Source organism: Danio rerio, chromosome 18, assembly GCF_049306965.1.
Source record: "Danio rerio strain Tuebingen ecotype United States chromosome 18, GRCz12tu, whole genome shotgun sequence".
In the NCBI taxonomy this organism is placed as follows: domain Eukaryota; kingdom Metazoa; phylum Chordata; class Actinopteri; order Cypriniformes; family Danionidae; genus Danio; species Danio rerio.
The window spans coordinates 40,460,927-40,477,102 of record NC_133193.1 but is presented as its reverse complement, the minus strand read 5'-3'; the positions used below and the strand labels follow the sequence as shown (position 1 = coordinate 40,477,102).

The 16,176-nt window shown below is 35.2% G+C and overlaps 1 long non-coding RNA gene across 2 annotated transcripts; it reads left to right on the top strand.

The window, feature by feature from the left end:
- Positions 1-1,834: 1,834 nt before the first annotated feature.
- LOC137488227 (uncharacterized) lies at positions 1,835-11,032 on the top strand. Of its 2 annotated transcripts, XR_012394084.1 has the most exons (4): positions 1,835-1,869; positions 4,267-4,326; positions 10,380-10,504; positions 10,822-11,032. It is a non-coding gene; the product is annotated as an uncharacterized lncRNA (long non-coding RNA). The 2 variants fall into 2 exon arrangements; XR_011007180.2 differs by lacking the exon at positions 4,267-4,326 and having other exon boundaries at positions 1,837-1,869.
- The last annotated feature ends 5,144 nt before the right edge of the window (positions 11,033-16,176 follow it).

Sequence of the window (16,176 nt, the reverse complement as noted above, 5' to 3'; positions counted from 1 at the left end):
ATATATATATATTGCTATTGGAAAACTCAAAACAACAGGAACTTCTATTTGTCGCAGTTTCTATGTACCACTATAAAAGTTTACCCCACTAAAGTTATTTCTGCTTATGATGTGACAAATTCAAGTATCCATTCTGTTGTACTGTATCTGGATACCTAAATTATTGTTGACTGAAAGCTTTTCATACTGAAGGGTTTTTGTTTGCTTATTCCTTTTACTTTTTTCATGGCAACTTTCAAATCAATTACTTCCAAGCAAGGGTTCCTGCACCATCAGCCATCTGCTTTACATTATAATGTATATTTACGCACTGTTCAGCACTTCAATACTCTGCAACTACAGACATATGGGAAAATCTCTCCCCAGGAGTCATAATTAGAGAATTCATGCAATGTCTGCATTTGAATCAGCTCCACTTTATTCCCAGTCAAGTCATATGGCTAAATCAATAATACTGCTGATGCTGTGAAATTCTTTCTTTTTTTTTCTTTCTTTCTTTTTGGCATTAATAATTCTGAAATGACTCATTATTAGCCTTTTTACAACTTGGTTAGTTTTGTGGCACATCTGCAACAAACAGAATCACGTGCATGCAAATTCAAACAGGATCTCCTAGAAACAAAAGGAGGTACAGTACATGTAAAACAGTATAACACATGGCTCGTTTTGAATAACATGTCAATGAAATGCTTTTGGCAGCTGAACCAGCAAGGGTCTTGCAAACCAGCCAAACCTTGACCCCTTGATAAAACTGAAAATTTTCAAGTCATCCATTTTTAATCATTATAGATTCATCCAGATTTTAAGTATTCCTCAAGTGTGATCACTGGGCCTTCATATTGCTGAACTACTGACTACCTGCTCTGTGGCACTGTGAAAAATAAACATTATTTTACAGGTAATTGTCTGTATTTTTAACATTGGAATTTAACTGGAATTTAACTGGAATTTTCCAGTTTTTTTTTTCATTATACAGTGAAATACCTGTTGTTTTACAGATAATTTCAGTGATAAAACAATTCTAACATTAAATTTACAGTTATTGCTTGCTTTTTGGTTTTTTGTTATTTTTCTTTTGTTATTTTCTTTTTTTTTAAAGACATTTTTTTTATTTTAAAGAATTTTACATAATTATTTACAGATTATTCCTGTAAAAAAGGAAAACAAAAACTGAGTCAAATTGTTTTACGTACTTGAAGATAGTAATCATATGAGGATTAAAGCAAAATATAGCATACTGTATTTTTTGTAGGCTGCATATAAAGTATGCACTGTAAACTGTTATTTATATATATATATATATATATATATATATATATATATATATATATATATATATATATATATATATATATATATATATATATATATATTTGAACCAGCATATATATATGTATATATATATATATATATATATATATATATATATATATATATATATATATATATATATATATATACAACATATATATATGTTTGACACCCTCTTTTAATGTTTTATTTTATTATGAGTTTAGTTTTTTGTAATGATTAGAGTAAAAATTGCTCTAAAGAGCTTTTATTCCCACTCTAAAAACTGTTTATGGAAAAACAGGTTATTGTTCAAAAATCAATCAGTGGCTAACAATGTTGCTATGTTAACTGTTACAATCACCAGCGATCTACTGGCTGTGGATTGCTTGAGAACTACACACATGCTACGTTAACAAAATACAACTCCCAGCATTCACAGCACACACACCAGTTCCTGATTCTCACTGATTACACACACAGTCAGAAGATCGTTATGGACTGATTTCAAAAACTATAAACTGAGCACACACAGACACATAGAGTCTTGTTAAACTGTTTAGTGAGCATTACGCCATGGTATGTTTAACCTTTTGCTTTTTTACTTTGTTTCTTGCATTTACGCTTGGGATTATTAATGGTGGGCAAAGCGAGGCTTCATGAAACACTGAAGCAGTCAGAGCAAATGTGTCTAAGCTTTAAAATGTTTCAAAACACGTCCTACAGTGACAACTAGTAATCATTTTTATGTATCTTAAAAAGCTTAAGCGAAGAAACTTAAGTAAACTGAGATATTAAAACCCACACTGTAAAGTCGAGGTTTCAAGTGATTTAGTGAAGCGGTGAGAGTTCTAGACTAGCATGCACAGATAATGAGTTTGAGATATTAGTTTTTAAATGCTCTGTTTATGTAAAATGTTTTGTTTTAATATTGGTCTGACACCCGTACGAACACTTTGAGAATAAATATGTCTTGTTTTGGACATAAAAATATAACATTAATAAAATACATCAAGTCATATTTTTAGAGTATGTGTGCAAGGCGGGAATATTTTACTGTCTGCACACGCACAGTCCACTAGGCTACTCCACTAGGAGTTTTTTCTGACCCTGTCAGTCAAACCCAGAGTCACCAGGGGCCTCATGTATCAACATTGCGTACGCACAAAAACTTTGCGTACGCCAGGTTTCAAGTTCAGAATCGCTCTCGTTTGGATTTACTAACAATGAACTGAACATGGGAATGTGCGCACCTCCACGGCAGCTTTATGGCTGGCGTACGGACATTTTTTGTGCGTGTGTGTTTTATTTCCATTGGCGACTCCTAGAGGCAGTTGTGTTAAATTCCTCTCTACAAAGTGTCTAAGCCTTGCAATGGCAGCTGTATAAGACGGGTTCATCTAGCAGGTATATAAGGTTTCCATACCATACAGTTGACCAGCTAAACATTAAAGCACTTTTTTTGCAGCGGTCACCTGTTTTCCTAATGTAATCTGAGCTATCTACTGCACGCACATTGCTATAAAGACACTATCTGAAGATGAATTTGCATGCATGAATCAGAAACATTTCCATTCAATAAATGTGCAAATAAAATATAATGCACAAATTTATTAATGATTCCTACTTGTCTTTCTCATTATAAATAGTAGGCAAAATCTGATATGTAGCGGGGGAATAAAGAAAAAAGAGTTCATTAGACGCTGAATTCGAACCGAGTTCATGCTCGAACATGTCAAAGCATGTAGACATGCAACTTATGAGCTGCACCACTGAGATTGTTGTGAGTACTGCAACATTTTACACCTATAAATCACACTATTTCATTTTAATTCACTCAGTGCGATGTTCAGACCCAACTGTGTTAACCGCATCAGCTAAACTCTCTATTTTTTTCTTTTGTTGTTAATTCCGGAGAACAAATTTGCAAATAACACCACTTTTCTCCGGTCTACCTCCGAAAGCAGCACCTCCAATTCACATTCTGTTCAAAGTTTCTCTTTTGCTTGCTTTTGCCATTGCTTTTTCGTTGGGTTTTGCCATAAGTAGAGTCATTAGCATATTCATACGGGGGAGGAAGCAGGGAGGGGTTTTGTGCTTGTGCATGTTGCGCTCAGTTTCACGTTCATTCGAATGTACAAAAGAATATGCGTGAGATTCGGCGTATCTCACATGTATGTATTTCATACATATGAATTTTTTTCTGCGTACGCACATTTACAGCTTTGTGCGTACACAATGTTTTAGTATGATTTCCACGCAAGTCTTCGTACATGAGGCCCCAGGTCATTTCGAAACACTTGCACTTCAGGATCTTGATACTATGTCAAAACGTCAGCCATACTTATGGATTGTCAGTATGCACCAATTTTGTTCCCATTTCAACCATTGATTGCAAAATGATTCTCTTAATAAACTGCTATTTGATCCCTAACTTTGTTGTCCAGGCATCCTCACATGACACTAACCTTGTTTTTGTTTTTAAATGATGACCAAAATTGCTATTTGTAAAAAAGGAAATTAAAAAAATTATATGTATAATAATTTGTATTTTTTCGAGAAAATTGTTTTGAGCATATCCTTAAAATGATTTTGTACTTAAGCTTTTTTTAATAATTCTTTAAAAGATAAAGATGTTAAAAATGAAAAATTGATGGTATATTAGAGATTTTGTGCATACAGTAATTGCACGAATTAATCTGTATAATCACACTAATCTGTATAATTACAGTAATAATCTTTATAATCACATTAATCTGTATAATTACAGTAATAACCTGCATAATTACAATAATAATCTTTAAAATCACATTCTGTATATTTACATTAATAAATTATATATTTACAATAATAATTTGTAAAATGACAATAAAAATTTGCAGTAATGATTAGTAAAATGGCAGTAATTACCTGCATCATTTTATTCTAACAGAATTGTTTTTTTTTTTTTTTTTGTCTTTTGTTTTCTGTTTTTAGTTATTTTCTGGTGGTCCTGTTGCTTTTTTAACAGTGTAGCATGTCTGGTAAGGTACCCAGGTAAGTTATTCATGTAAACACAAAGATATTTATTAAAGCACATCTGTTTAATTGGTTCCATTTGGATAGAAACAGTAGACTGGTTTATCCTTGTTTAGTCAAGAGTTACAATATTTCTAGCCCCCAAACAATTCTTATTTTTAAGAATAATGTGCTAGATAGGATTGTGTGAGGCTATTATGATTTATCTTTTTCCCTCTTAGTTAGGAAAGGATACATTTATAGCTTAATTACAACCAGACATAATTTAAGACCAGCTTTATATTTTAAGATTTTATTTTAGCTGTAATATCTTGATTTAAGTTTGCCTATTTAAAAAAAATTGCTCAATCACACGTATACTTGTTTTTTAGTTAACAAAATACACTTCATTATCTTTTGTTACAGAAAGCTTCATTTTTAGAAACAACAAACAATTCTTTTGCATTGTTACGACCGTCAAGCCTTAATATGAATTTGATTTAATTCACACAGTAATCATGTTTTAAATTTTAATCCTTTCTCGCCTTTTAAGAGAGAATAACAATTTCCAAGAGGAATTCTCCTGTTTAGTCACTTTTAAGACCATATCACAGAAAACAAAAAAGCATACAGTTTAGAAAGATAAGAACAAGCTAATTTTAGGATAATCAGACTAAATGCACTGCTTGGAATGAGTGTTATATTACTTATTTTAAGAGATTGTTTTCTCTACTAAAGCCTAGGTAAGTTTTCTTATTTCAAGAAATCCTACCAAGTATAAATATCGTACTGCACTGGCAAATAATTTGACTTGTCTCTAGGCTGTATTTTCTTAAATCATTTATTTATCATGTTTAGAGGATGTTGTGTTTTTGCAGTGTTGACTCTTTGTCAAAAATCATTTCCTCAGTTTTCCTGTTATAAATAAAAATACATCCTATTCATCCTAAATCCATTTGAACTGAGGTACAGTAAATGTATTCCAGATTTCTATTACAGCATGTTGTGTGTGTGCGCATGTGTTGCCGCTAAGCTATCAGATATGCAACCCCACGGCTTTCAATGCTGAGATGAAAGCGCCTGAGTGGCATGTAGTGGTGTGATTGGAGACTAGGGGTTTGATCTTGAAAGGAGGTACCAGTAATGCATTCAGTAGATGTGAAGCCTCCAGAGAGGCCGCTGAAAGCAGCAGGGATTATATATCCACCGAAAAGCCCTATTGTAAAATGACACAGCCCACTCAGTATGGGAACGGCTTAGTGTAATGGTGCATATCTAGAAAAGGTCACATTGTTAGAACCATGAATTATACACAGCTGTTCTCTCTCATTGTGCGCATACATATTGCACCCTGTCTACCCTGTCGGAGTCAGTCAGATTTCCGTGTCCCCCTGGTGTTTGTGAGGCGAGATGAGCTTACTATCCGTGGCAAGTGTCAGCATTCGTCACATTAATGGTTGCATGAGCAAAACTTCTCACCTACAGCGGTCCAGTCACACTCCAGATTAACATGTGGGCAGCAGACTTTCTAAGCTTATGTTTAACAAAAGCCACTAATGTTGTAAAGGCTGCCTTTATGCAGCTTGATTGCAACTGTGAAAATATGTGTAATAAGCGCGTGCATGTGTGAGGAAAAAATGGGCTTCGTGAGTGTGAGTTGGTTTGTATTGCGGTTTGTGTGGATTGGCTTTCCACACTCCATTACCCTTTTTCATCTGCATTCTGGGCTCTAATGACCAGCATGTCAAGGTTTGGCTGGCTAGCGTGGTGTAGTTTGCCTGTTTTGGTAGATTCCATTACTACACCATTATGTTAGCAAAACCATATTTTTTCACGGACAACCACTAAAAAGTAAAAAAAAAAGAAGAAAATTACTTTTTCTAGTAAAGAAAAATCCTTATTTGATTATTTCTTCAAATCGTTGTCTCAGTATTTAAAGTTTCAGTGTGGGTGTGTGTTAGTATTATGGATTTGACTTGACTTGGTTGGATTTACATTGCCAAAAAGAAAAGAAAATGATTGATTTATTGTGTTTTGACCATTTTTTTTTTCATGTCAACATTGTTTTGGAGGCCTAAAAATGTGAAAATCTGTTTCAAAGCACAACATTTTGGAAAACAGCATCATCATTGCATCAGTGTACACAACAAAAACAAACTTTTTTGAAAATGGTGGTATCTTACACATGCATTTCATTTCAAGAGTTCACACTAAGCTGATGATCGATTATAAAACTTGTTTGGCATGCTGTTCCGGGAGAGAACTTTGAGCTCATAAGATACTTGAGCTCGGGGCGCCCTCTCGTTTGAGAGGCAAGAGGGGAGTTTGAGCTCAGGTAGATCTCAATAACTCCCCTGCTGTAGTAGTTATGAACAGATAGTAATAGCTCATAAGAGATAACTACTTACTTGGAGTATGTCTATGGTGCCGATTTGGATTAGTCGATTAACTTAAGTTGCATGTTTTTATATGGTGGGAGGAAACTGGGAAACACGCGTGAGTATGGGGAGAACGTGTAAACTCCGCACAGAAACATCAGCTGGCTTGGTAAGGACTAGAACCAGTGACGCTCTTGCTGTGAGGCAACAGTGCTAGGGGTGGAAGGGGGGGTTCTTCAAAACGAAGATAGCTATTATATGGAATTTAGGGTATTTATAGTGGCTTAGGAATTGTCTGATTAGTGAATCAAAAATTGAACAATGCGGGACCAGCCGTAAACAATTACAATCATGTGATCCTCTCGAAATTAGTTTATAAGTAAACTTCACTTATTTGGTCCCTTGCATGCGTAAGTTAGTAGGTGTGTCCCAAATCACATTCTAATGCACTATTATATGCCATTTTGTATTGTAAATAGTGTATGTAGTGTGACACACTGAAATATTTTATTCCAAAAAAAATATAAGTGCACAATAAATACCAAGCCCCGATTGGCTAATTGGGAGGACCGGGAGAACTCCCGGTGGGAAGGTCCGTTTTTTGGCCACGAGGGCCGGTGTCCCTACCTACTTGCACTCATAGCTGTCAAACTTTTTTCATTTATTTGTTTATTTGACCATAGCCTCACTCTTTTTATTCATTATTTTACTGCAGCTCCGCTTTTTAAATTTATTTTCTTGCAGCCCCGTGAGCAAAATGCAGCCTGCAGGTTAATGATGATGTAACTATCATTCGACCCCAAACAGCGGCACCTTGGTGAATATAAGAATTTGAATAATAAATATTAATGAATATTACACCTGCTCAATGAAAATCGGATGATTCACTATAATAAATCTGACATAACTTGATCAGAAATCTAAAAAGGGGAGAAAAAGATTAAGCCATCAATAGAAAGTTATACTGTGGTTAATGGTCTTGCAGAGAATAGTGCAAGACTTATTTTATAAACGCTCTGACATAACAGCGCCATTGTGATCCAGTGGTCAGCACCTTGCGCTGCTCACCCAAGTTCGAACCTGACCTGAGTAGTTTTATTTTATTTTTATTTTTTTCATTTTTAGTGTTAAGACATAATCTTTTTCTTTCGCCGCAGTTGCCACTAGCTTGCATGGTTTGGCATCGATAAAGCTATGCATCGATGGATTTGCTCTTTAGTGTTCAGGCCCACAGTAGTGATTATTAAACCACACTGAACTGAGCTAAACTGAACTAAAACACTAAAAACTGAACTACACTTTTCCAATTTACTATGATCTTTTATGTGAAGGTGCTTTGACACAATCTACGTTGTAAAAGCACTATACAAACAAAGGTGAATTGATTTGAATTGAGCATGCAGTACAGGGGAATTAGGTAGGCTAAATTGTCTGTAGTGTATGAGTGTGAATGAGTGTTTATCGATGTTACCCAGAGATGGGTTGCAGCTGGAAGGGCATCCACTGTGTAAAACTTGTGCTAGATAAGTTGGCAGTTTATTCCGCTGTGGTGACCCCTAATTAATAAAGGGACTAAGCCGAAAAGAAAATAAATGAATAATGAAACTGCGGACACTGAATGCTAAAAATGAAACGTTAAAGTGTAAGTTCACATACCCTGCCATACTGGTGCAGTTAACTGTAAAAATGGAGTTTTGCTTGTTGATGATTAATTACCCAGGCCATATAGTGCCGTTTTTTTTTTTTTGTATTGTTTTTTTTTTCTTGTCTTTGGCTAGGCAGAACCTTAGTTTTTAGCACTAAAATGTTTTAAATCTGGTAATCATGGAACATTATTTCTCGCACATGACCACACAGAACAAAATTGTTGGCATCCAAAGACTAACTTCTCTCTTGTAAAATCACTTGGGGTTTCATGAGAGATGTCTATTTCGGGCTGAATGCTTGGCCATTTTGCCTTATCCAATGTCCATTGGGAGGGTGCTATCGCAGACGGACCTTTAAGAAGAACGCCACTCACTTTAACATTAATTTTGCCAAATCACTTTGCTTATCACTGAGTGACAAGCCATTTTAATTCACTGAAAGCATTATGCAAATAATATCTATAATATGTAATCAATATAACTTATTTCTAAGACAACAACAAACTCTGTACCGCATCGGATGTCATTCCCTTGCTGTAAATCCTAGTGCTCTCGTTTTTGTTTTTTGTTTTTTCTGCAACCTCGCTGCGTGCGCATTCTGAATGTTTACAAACAGGGTAATTCGTCTAAACTGCGCATTTGCACAGTGGCCATATTCATCTATGTAAACACACCAAAACCAACATTAACATTATGCCTAACCAAACATAGTAAAAAGCCCATTCCCAGCCACTAGACTTTTCTGACAGGGTATTTGTACGTCATCAAGTGACAGAATGTTGTGCTTGTTTGTTGTAAAAATGCGTAATAATGACAAAAATACTCATTTGTGCATCTCCTTCTGGGTACAGCGATCCTATTATTGTGGCTGTTGTATTCTGGAAATTTTCTTACCCCTTGACTTCGAGTGAGTCCCTGAAAAATCTTTGTTCAAAGAGATATTTACCCCTTCCCCTTAGCCCTATGTCTTCAAGCTAAAGAGAATTGGGACACCCCTACCCCTGATTTTGCCCGTTCCACTGAAGGGGTAGGGGTGTCCCATTAAGGGGAAGGGGAAGAGTAGAATTGGGATTGGGCTATGATGTTGGTTTAAGATGTTGTCCCAGTGTTGGATTTTGGTCAATTTCCAACCAACCTAAAATCAACCAAATATCAATGTCTTTTCATGTTGTTATTAGACATGAAAATAACATTGTCCTTAGACGCTGGCAACCTAAATCTAACCTAATATTAACATCATATGATGTCGTGTGTCTGCTGGAAAGACTCAAAAAATATTCCTGGAAGGCCACAGCCTTGCACAGATAAGTTCCAACCCTACTCCAATACACATACCTGTAGGTTTCAAACAAGTCTGAATCACTCAATTAGTTTGATCAGTTGTGTTTAATTAGGGTTGGAACTAAACAGTGCAGTGCTATGAGTCCGGAGTTTGACACCCCTGCTCTAATATGTACTAACATGACCTAATAGCAGGGCTGTATGCCAACATGAAATTGTTTATGGAACTCTTTTATAACAGGAAAATCGCATCCATACTGCTGATAAATAATACATCGTGTTAATAATAGATAAATAATAAATTGTAAACTGGCAGCAGCAGGAGGTCAACCAGGTATTTTCCCCCTACTATTTTATAAATATTAGGATATACAGTACCACTCATTTTGCTTTCAGTATTCTGTCCAGTACATGAGTGCATTTATTCCGACGCTGGGATGATGAGAGAATACTAACCGAAAGCTTTCTCCAGACATCACAGACTTCCGTCTCGATGACCATCACCTGCCGTCCAGCAGTCAAACACTGTTAGTGTCATCTCCCCAGAACTTCAACTGCTGTCCAGCACAGATTAATATGAGATATCCCTAAGGAAGGCCCCTGCACACACATTAAACTTTTATCAAATGTTAAACATAACCCAACAGCTTCATGAGAATGAAAGAATTGATTGATTTCCCTTTCAGATTTAAACCACAGAGGGTGACAGCCTTGCTGAGTGTATGAAATGTTCATGTAGGGGCCGGTCTGAGTCTCTCATTTATTATCTATGTGCTCTTCACTGCAGATCACGCTGTTCCTGGAAGCATTGAAAGACTCCTGAGACCGCCGGCAAACCACAATGATCTCTTCATGCTGAAACCCCTACTTGAGATTCCAGTCTATGACTTCACGCTCCCAAAATATAAGCAGGTTAGCCTGATAGATTCACATTAATATCTGTGCAAAGACAGTAAAAAATTAAATATAATTCCACTAGCACAATTTATTAAATGTGTGTTTTTAAGATGTAAAGCACGATAATGGACATTTGAAAGGATAAAGAGCAGATTTAAATATTCAGAATCTATTTGAGTGTAAAATCATGTCTCAGTGATCTTTGAGCAAGAGGGCACCAACTGTTAAATATAGTACAGCATTAAAATGGCTTCTGCTTCAGTGTGTTTGATATTAAAAGATTCCAAAAGATATTGCTATTTGCTTGGTAATTAGATGCATGTTTCTCATAGAGGAAGACATGGCTGGAAGCAGGGAAGCATGGTGTAAGCTGAAGTGGCTTGACATTTCAGGCAGTGTGGGGTGAAGTCAATACAAGAGCCACTGGTCTGAAACAAGCCTCCACTTATGTTGCACTTGCTGGAGGGCTGTAAACAGAGAACGACAATGAAAATTCGGGGTTTAATTACAGAATTACAGTCGTGCAATAAAAATTTTATATTGGACTTGTTTATGAAATATGGGCACTTCTGGCAACGGTTAAGGCATCCATTATGAAAATAAAAGGAAATATAAAATCTAATGTATTTATTAGGGCTGTCAATGTTAACAGGTTAAATGTGATTAATCTGAACAGGTTTATGCATTATTAATTCTTTAATATAAATTAATTAGTTTGCCATCAACGCAGCCATATAACTGTGTGATTGATATATGAATTATGACATAACGTGTGCTCAACAGCAAGAAGTTTAGATTAAAATAAAGTTGTGTAAACTTATTGCAGTCATGAACTGTCCTTCCACTGGAGCACAACAAGTCTGAAGTACCATCTTCAGGGCCAAACATGTTGATGCCCGCATGTGTCAAAGAACTCTGGATGAGTCAGCAGTGCAAGCCTGTAAAAATACAACAACAAAGCAAAACTATTTCATCACTGAATGGATTGACACAAACTGCAGGACCATTCCATTTACCATTGATGGGAACTATTGTTAGGAGAATACATGAACTGTGCAATTCTGAAAGGTTAAAAAAGTGAGTCAGCTTGCAGAAGGCACTTCCATCGCACTTACTGGACACCACTGGACACAAGTAAGCACATAAAACTACCAAAACATAATAACAAAAAGTTGCCAACCTTTTCATTTATCAACGACAAATCAGATGGGAGGTTTTGAATACAAAATAAGACATTATTCAACATAATAAAGCTGAGAAAGTGGAGAGCAGACCTGAAGTCCAAACTAAAGTCTCTCTTGGACAATTCTAAAGTGTCTGTGTTCTTCACAATTTTTATATAGTTTCTTTGCCCTACCTCTAGGTGTCTTATTTTAACTTCTGACCATCCTTGGATACATTTTTACTTTTAAGTATATGTTTTAGATGGTCCTCATTTTTGTACAGTGGCTGAGAAAGCTTAATGCGCTGCAGTTTAGAAAAGCACATGCAATCACAAAAAACACCAGCAAATAAAGAAACAATCTTCATCAATTTGACAGCACATGTATTGAAAATTCTCACAACACAAATAACTTCATAAACATGAAGCAATTAGTCACAACAAAAACAACTTAAGAAATGCTATGCAATAAGTCACGAAACTTCTTATTATGTTGTGTAATCAGGATATTAAAATAAACAAAAAACAGCTCACCTTTCAAAGACCACCAGTCACTTCATGGAGCAACAGTCACACTATAACAACACATCCATATCTCAGCAGGGTCTGTAATGGTTTTGGGTCCCCTTGAAACATTTCCATTGTGTTATGCAGATATTTGCAAGTATCGCGACTAATTGCAGCGCGTTTTTTCAGTTTTTTGTGTTGTGACCAATTGCTGCATGTTTCTTAAAGCTGCGGTCAGACTAAATGTTGATAATGTAAGATTCTGAGATTTAGTCAAGTGATGCGATTTCGCAGATCAGAGTTCACCAAGCTTGAACTGTGCACTGTAGCAACCTGCGAAACTGGAGAAAAGTCCAGTGTGACCGCAGCTTAAGTTGTTTGTGTTGTGACCAATTGCTGTGCATTTCTTAAGTTGTTTGAGTTGTGACCAATTGCTGTGCGTTTCTTAAGTTTTTTGTGTTGTGACCAATTGCTGTGAATTTCTTAGGTTGTTTGTGTTGTGACCAATTGCTGTGCATTTCTTCAGTTGTGAGAATTTGCAATACATGTGCTGTCAAATTGATGAAGATCGTCTCTCAGCCCTGCAATCTCAGGTCTAAGTAAGCAATTGTTTTACACCAGGGATGTCACTTAATAGATGCTACTTCTTCTATGTGTTTAAATATATTTTCATGATGGTACCTTAACTTAATAATATGTCACTCACTCTTCTGTGTCATAAAGAAAAAAAAATAAATACATTTCAGCTAGCGATATCAAATTCCATTAAAACAATTCTTTCCTGTCAGTCCATTCTCGCATCTAGTAGTTCAGAGTTTTCCAGACAGAGTTATGGCAAACTATTTTGCAGTGTTACATGTCCTCTATGGCATAATTAATTAAAATAGAAGCAAAATAACATTTATTACATGTTTATTTTTTTTAAAAAGTACCTAAAATGTTTTGTGATTTCACCACTTTCTCAACCTTTTATTTACCTGTTTATTTTATTTGTTGGCTTTTGTTTACGTCTTACCTGCTTTCTGGAACTGTTCTTCTACAGACTCGAACCTCGTAGTCTGTCAATTCCTCCCTGCGTCTCAACTAGCTAACTGGATTAACTGGTAACAGCAGGAAAGCCGTCCATGGGGGGAGGTAAACAGTCAGGTAGTAAGCGTGAAAAAAACTGTCATACCGCCCCGTAGCGTTTATTTTAAAAACGAAATGCAGTCATACGTATTTCTGGCTACATAATTCAGGATCTCCAGAAATGTTTATAGGGCTACATATTCAGAATGAGCCTATGCTGTCAAACTGACTTCTGAGATGGACTACCACACCAAACATGGAAGCTAATGGTCAGACTTTAATTGAAGTTTATGCAAGCTAACTTTTTTACACACAGATTTTAGGAAGTTATGCAGGTAGATATTAACTTATTTTGGTAGACATTTTATCGAAATTTTAATTTGAAGTCACCATTGTGGGGATACAGTGTTAACTTTTTACAAGTTTTCTCTAGTTGCTGTTAATATTTTAACATATTATATATTAAATATAGTATAATACATCAACAAAATATATTATTCTTTTGAGAGATGACAATTTTGTCTCGGTTTCAGGAAAATGCAGGCTTTGCGTAAAATTTGATGTTAATGTCATGTTTTGATTTATATCTGTAGTGGTCTGTTTTTTCCAGATCCCCTGGTAATGTAATTTTGTATTGTGAGGAAATGTCAAAAATATACTTATAGGAACAATTGCAAGTAGGAACCTAAATTAAAGTTGAAGTGTGAGTTAAAATTACAGTGTTTGACTGATTGCATGTTTGTATCCTGGAGTCTGTAAGGTGTCATTATGTCATTAAGCGTAGGAGGCAAATGCGACTACCAACACAATAACATAAAAACTACCCTTCCTATAATTACTACAACTTACTCATAAAATCAGCCAAGACTTATTCCTGGGTCTAATTAACCTTGAGATTTTATTTATTTATATATTTTGAAACACCTACAATCTCTGTCTGCTTGTTCTGTGTTCTGGTTGTATGACAGCTGTGTAGAAACTGTGCAAAGTAAAGCACTTTAACATTAAATATAATAATAAACAATTACCTAAACAAATGAACAGCAAAGTTAACTAAAAGGAACAAAAAAGAACACAGGTAATGCCAATTGTGTCATTATTTACTCACCATTGATCGTGATTAGTCCATTATGACTCATGTTTGAAGTATAAAATAAACATAAAACATTTACAGCAGCAATGTTAGCAACAAGCCAGAAAGTAAAACGATCAGCAAGTAAACATTTCTGCCACTTATTCAGTGGAAATCATTCACCATGGTACTAAAAATATATAGTGTAAAGGTATTTTTTTATTAAAACCAATCCAAGCACATCCAAAAAATGATCAGCAATACATTTTCACTCACACTTGGGTGCTTTAAGCTTTTAAATAAGTCATAAATGCACTGAATTCACCCAAGCGGATATTAATCCTATTGTGTTCCAAAGAAGAAGAAAGATCATTCAGGTTTGGAATAATATGTGGGTGAATAAATTATGACAGGATTTCTTATTTTCAGAAAAGTATTGGTTTAAAACATGATATTAAAAAGCAATTAAGAATGATGAAGATTGTGCCAACGTGCCCAAAACCAGTGGAAATGAATGAAAGGGGGGTCAAGTCATAGCTCTGATGAAGCCAAGCAATGTTCTATAATTGTCACACAACAGTCTTTGGGTTCCAACAGAAATGGCAGTGATTCACTATTGTGTGTTTTCTGTGCATTCTGTCCAAAAATCCTGCTCTGTCTCGATATTATGGACACAGCCTTATTTCCTCTGGCATCCATGTGTTCTAGTGTCTGCCTGTTTCTATAGCGATTAGCCACTCGGCAGAGAGTCTGAACTGTCTTTTTTTAGGGCCAGATAACATTGCATTGAATTTTGTGAGTGTTGCCCAATAGGTTGTGTATTTCTGTTTTATCTTTTTTTTTAAATGAGGCTTAATCTAATTAATTTGGAAACACTTTGAAATGTAGTCTCATTAATTAATGCTGACTGAAGCCTTCACTGAAAAGGTGTGGGCTTTTTTTTTTTTTTTAAATAACGGTATCTTTGTTAAAATATAATAACACATTTAAGCACTTAGTAAAACTAATTAAAACACTTATCATTGCTAGTGTTGGGAATAGGGTTTGATTGCAGAGTTGGTTGCATTAAATACATATTTTACTATTAATACAATAGTAAGTGCATGTATAAAGGATATGAAATGTATACAAAACTATGGATGGTTGATTTAAAACTGATGTTTCAACATTGTGTTGAGATCCCAAACCTCAGATGTTTCGAAATGCTGCTGAGTTCTGGTCCCAACTTGTGGACTTTTTCAATTCCATCTACCTCTTTCTCTGAAATGTATTCCTAATATACTGCCCTGACCTAAATTATTCAAAAATGTTTGGAAAAAAAAGTAAATCTTAAAATAAAAAAAAATAAAAATGTAAAAATTGTTTGTTTTTTTGTTAACCATTTTTATAGATCTGGCAGGAGCATTTTCAGCAAATTAAACCATTAGCATCTTGTTCAAAATCTTTGATAAAGCATTTTGATAGTTTTCTTTTTATTTAAAGCTTGACACAAGCTTGTTAATAAAGCTTGTGTAATATATTACACAATATATTATAAGAGCAACAATATTAATATTATAATATTAAAAGAGCAACAGAAAATGCAAAAAAAAGTTGCTATTTTCTTACTAGTACTGGGTTGGACCCCTTTTTGGCATCAGAACTACCTAAATCCTTTGTGGCATAGATTCAACAAGGTACTGGAAATATTCCTCAGAGATTTTGGTCCATATTGACATAATAGCATCACACAGTTGCTGCAGTTGCTCCCGTTCCACCACATCCTAAAGGTGCTCTAATGGATTGAGATCTGGTGACTATGGAAGCCATTTGAGTACAGTGAACTTAATGTCATGTTCAAGAAACCAGTCTGAGGTGATTCACGCTTAATGACATGGT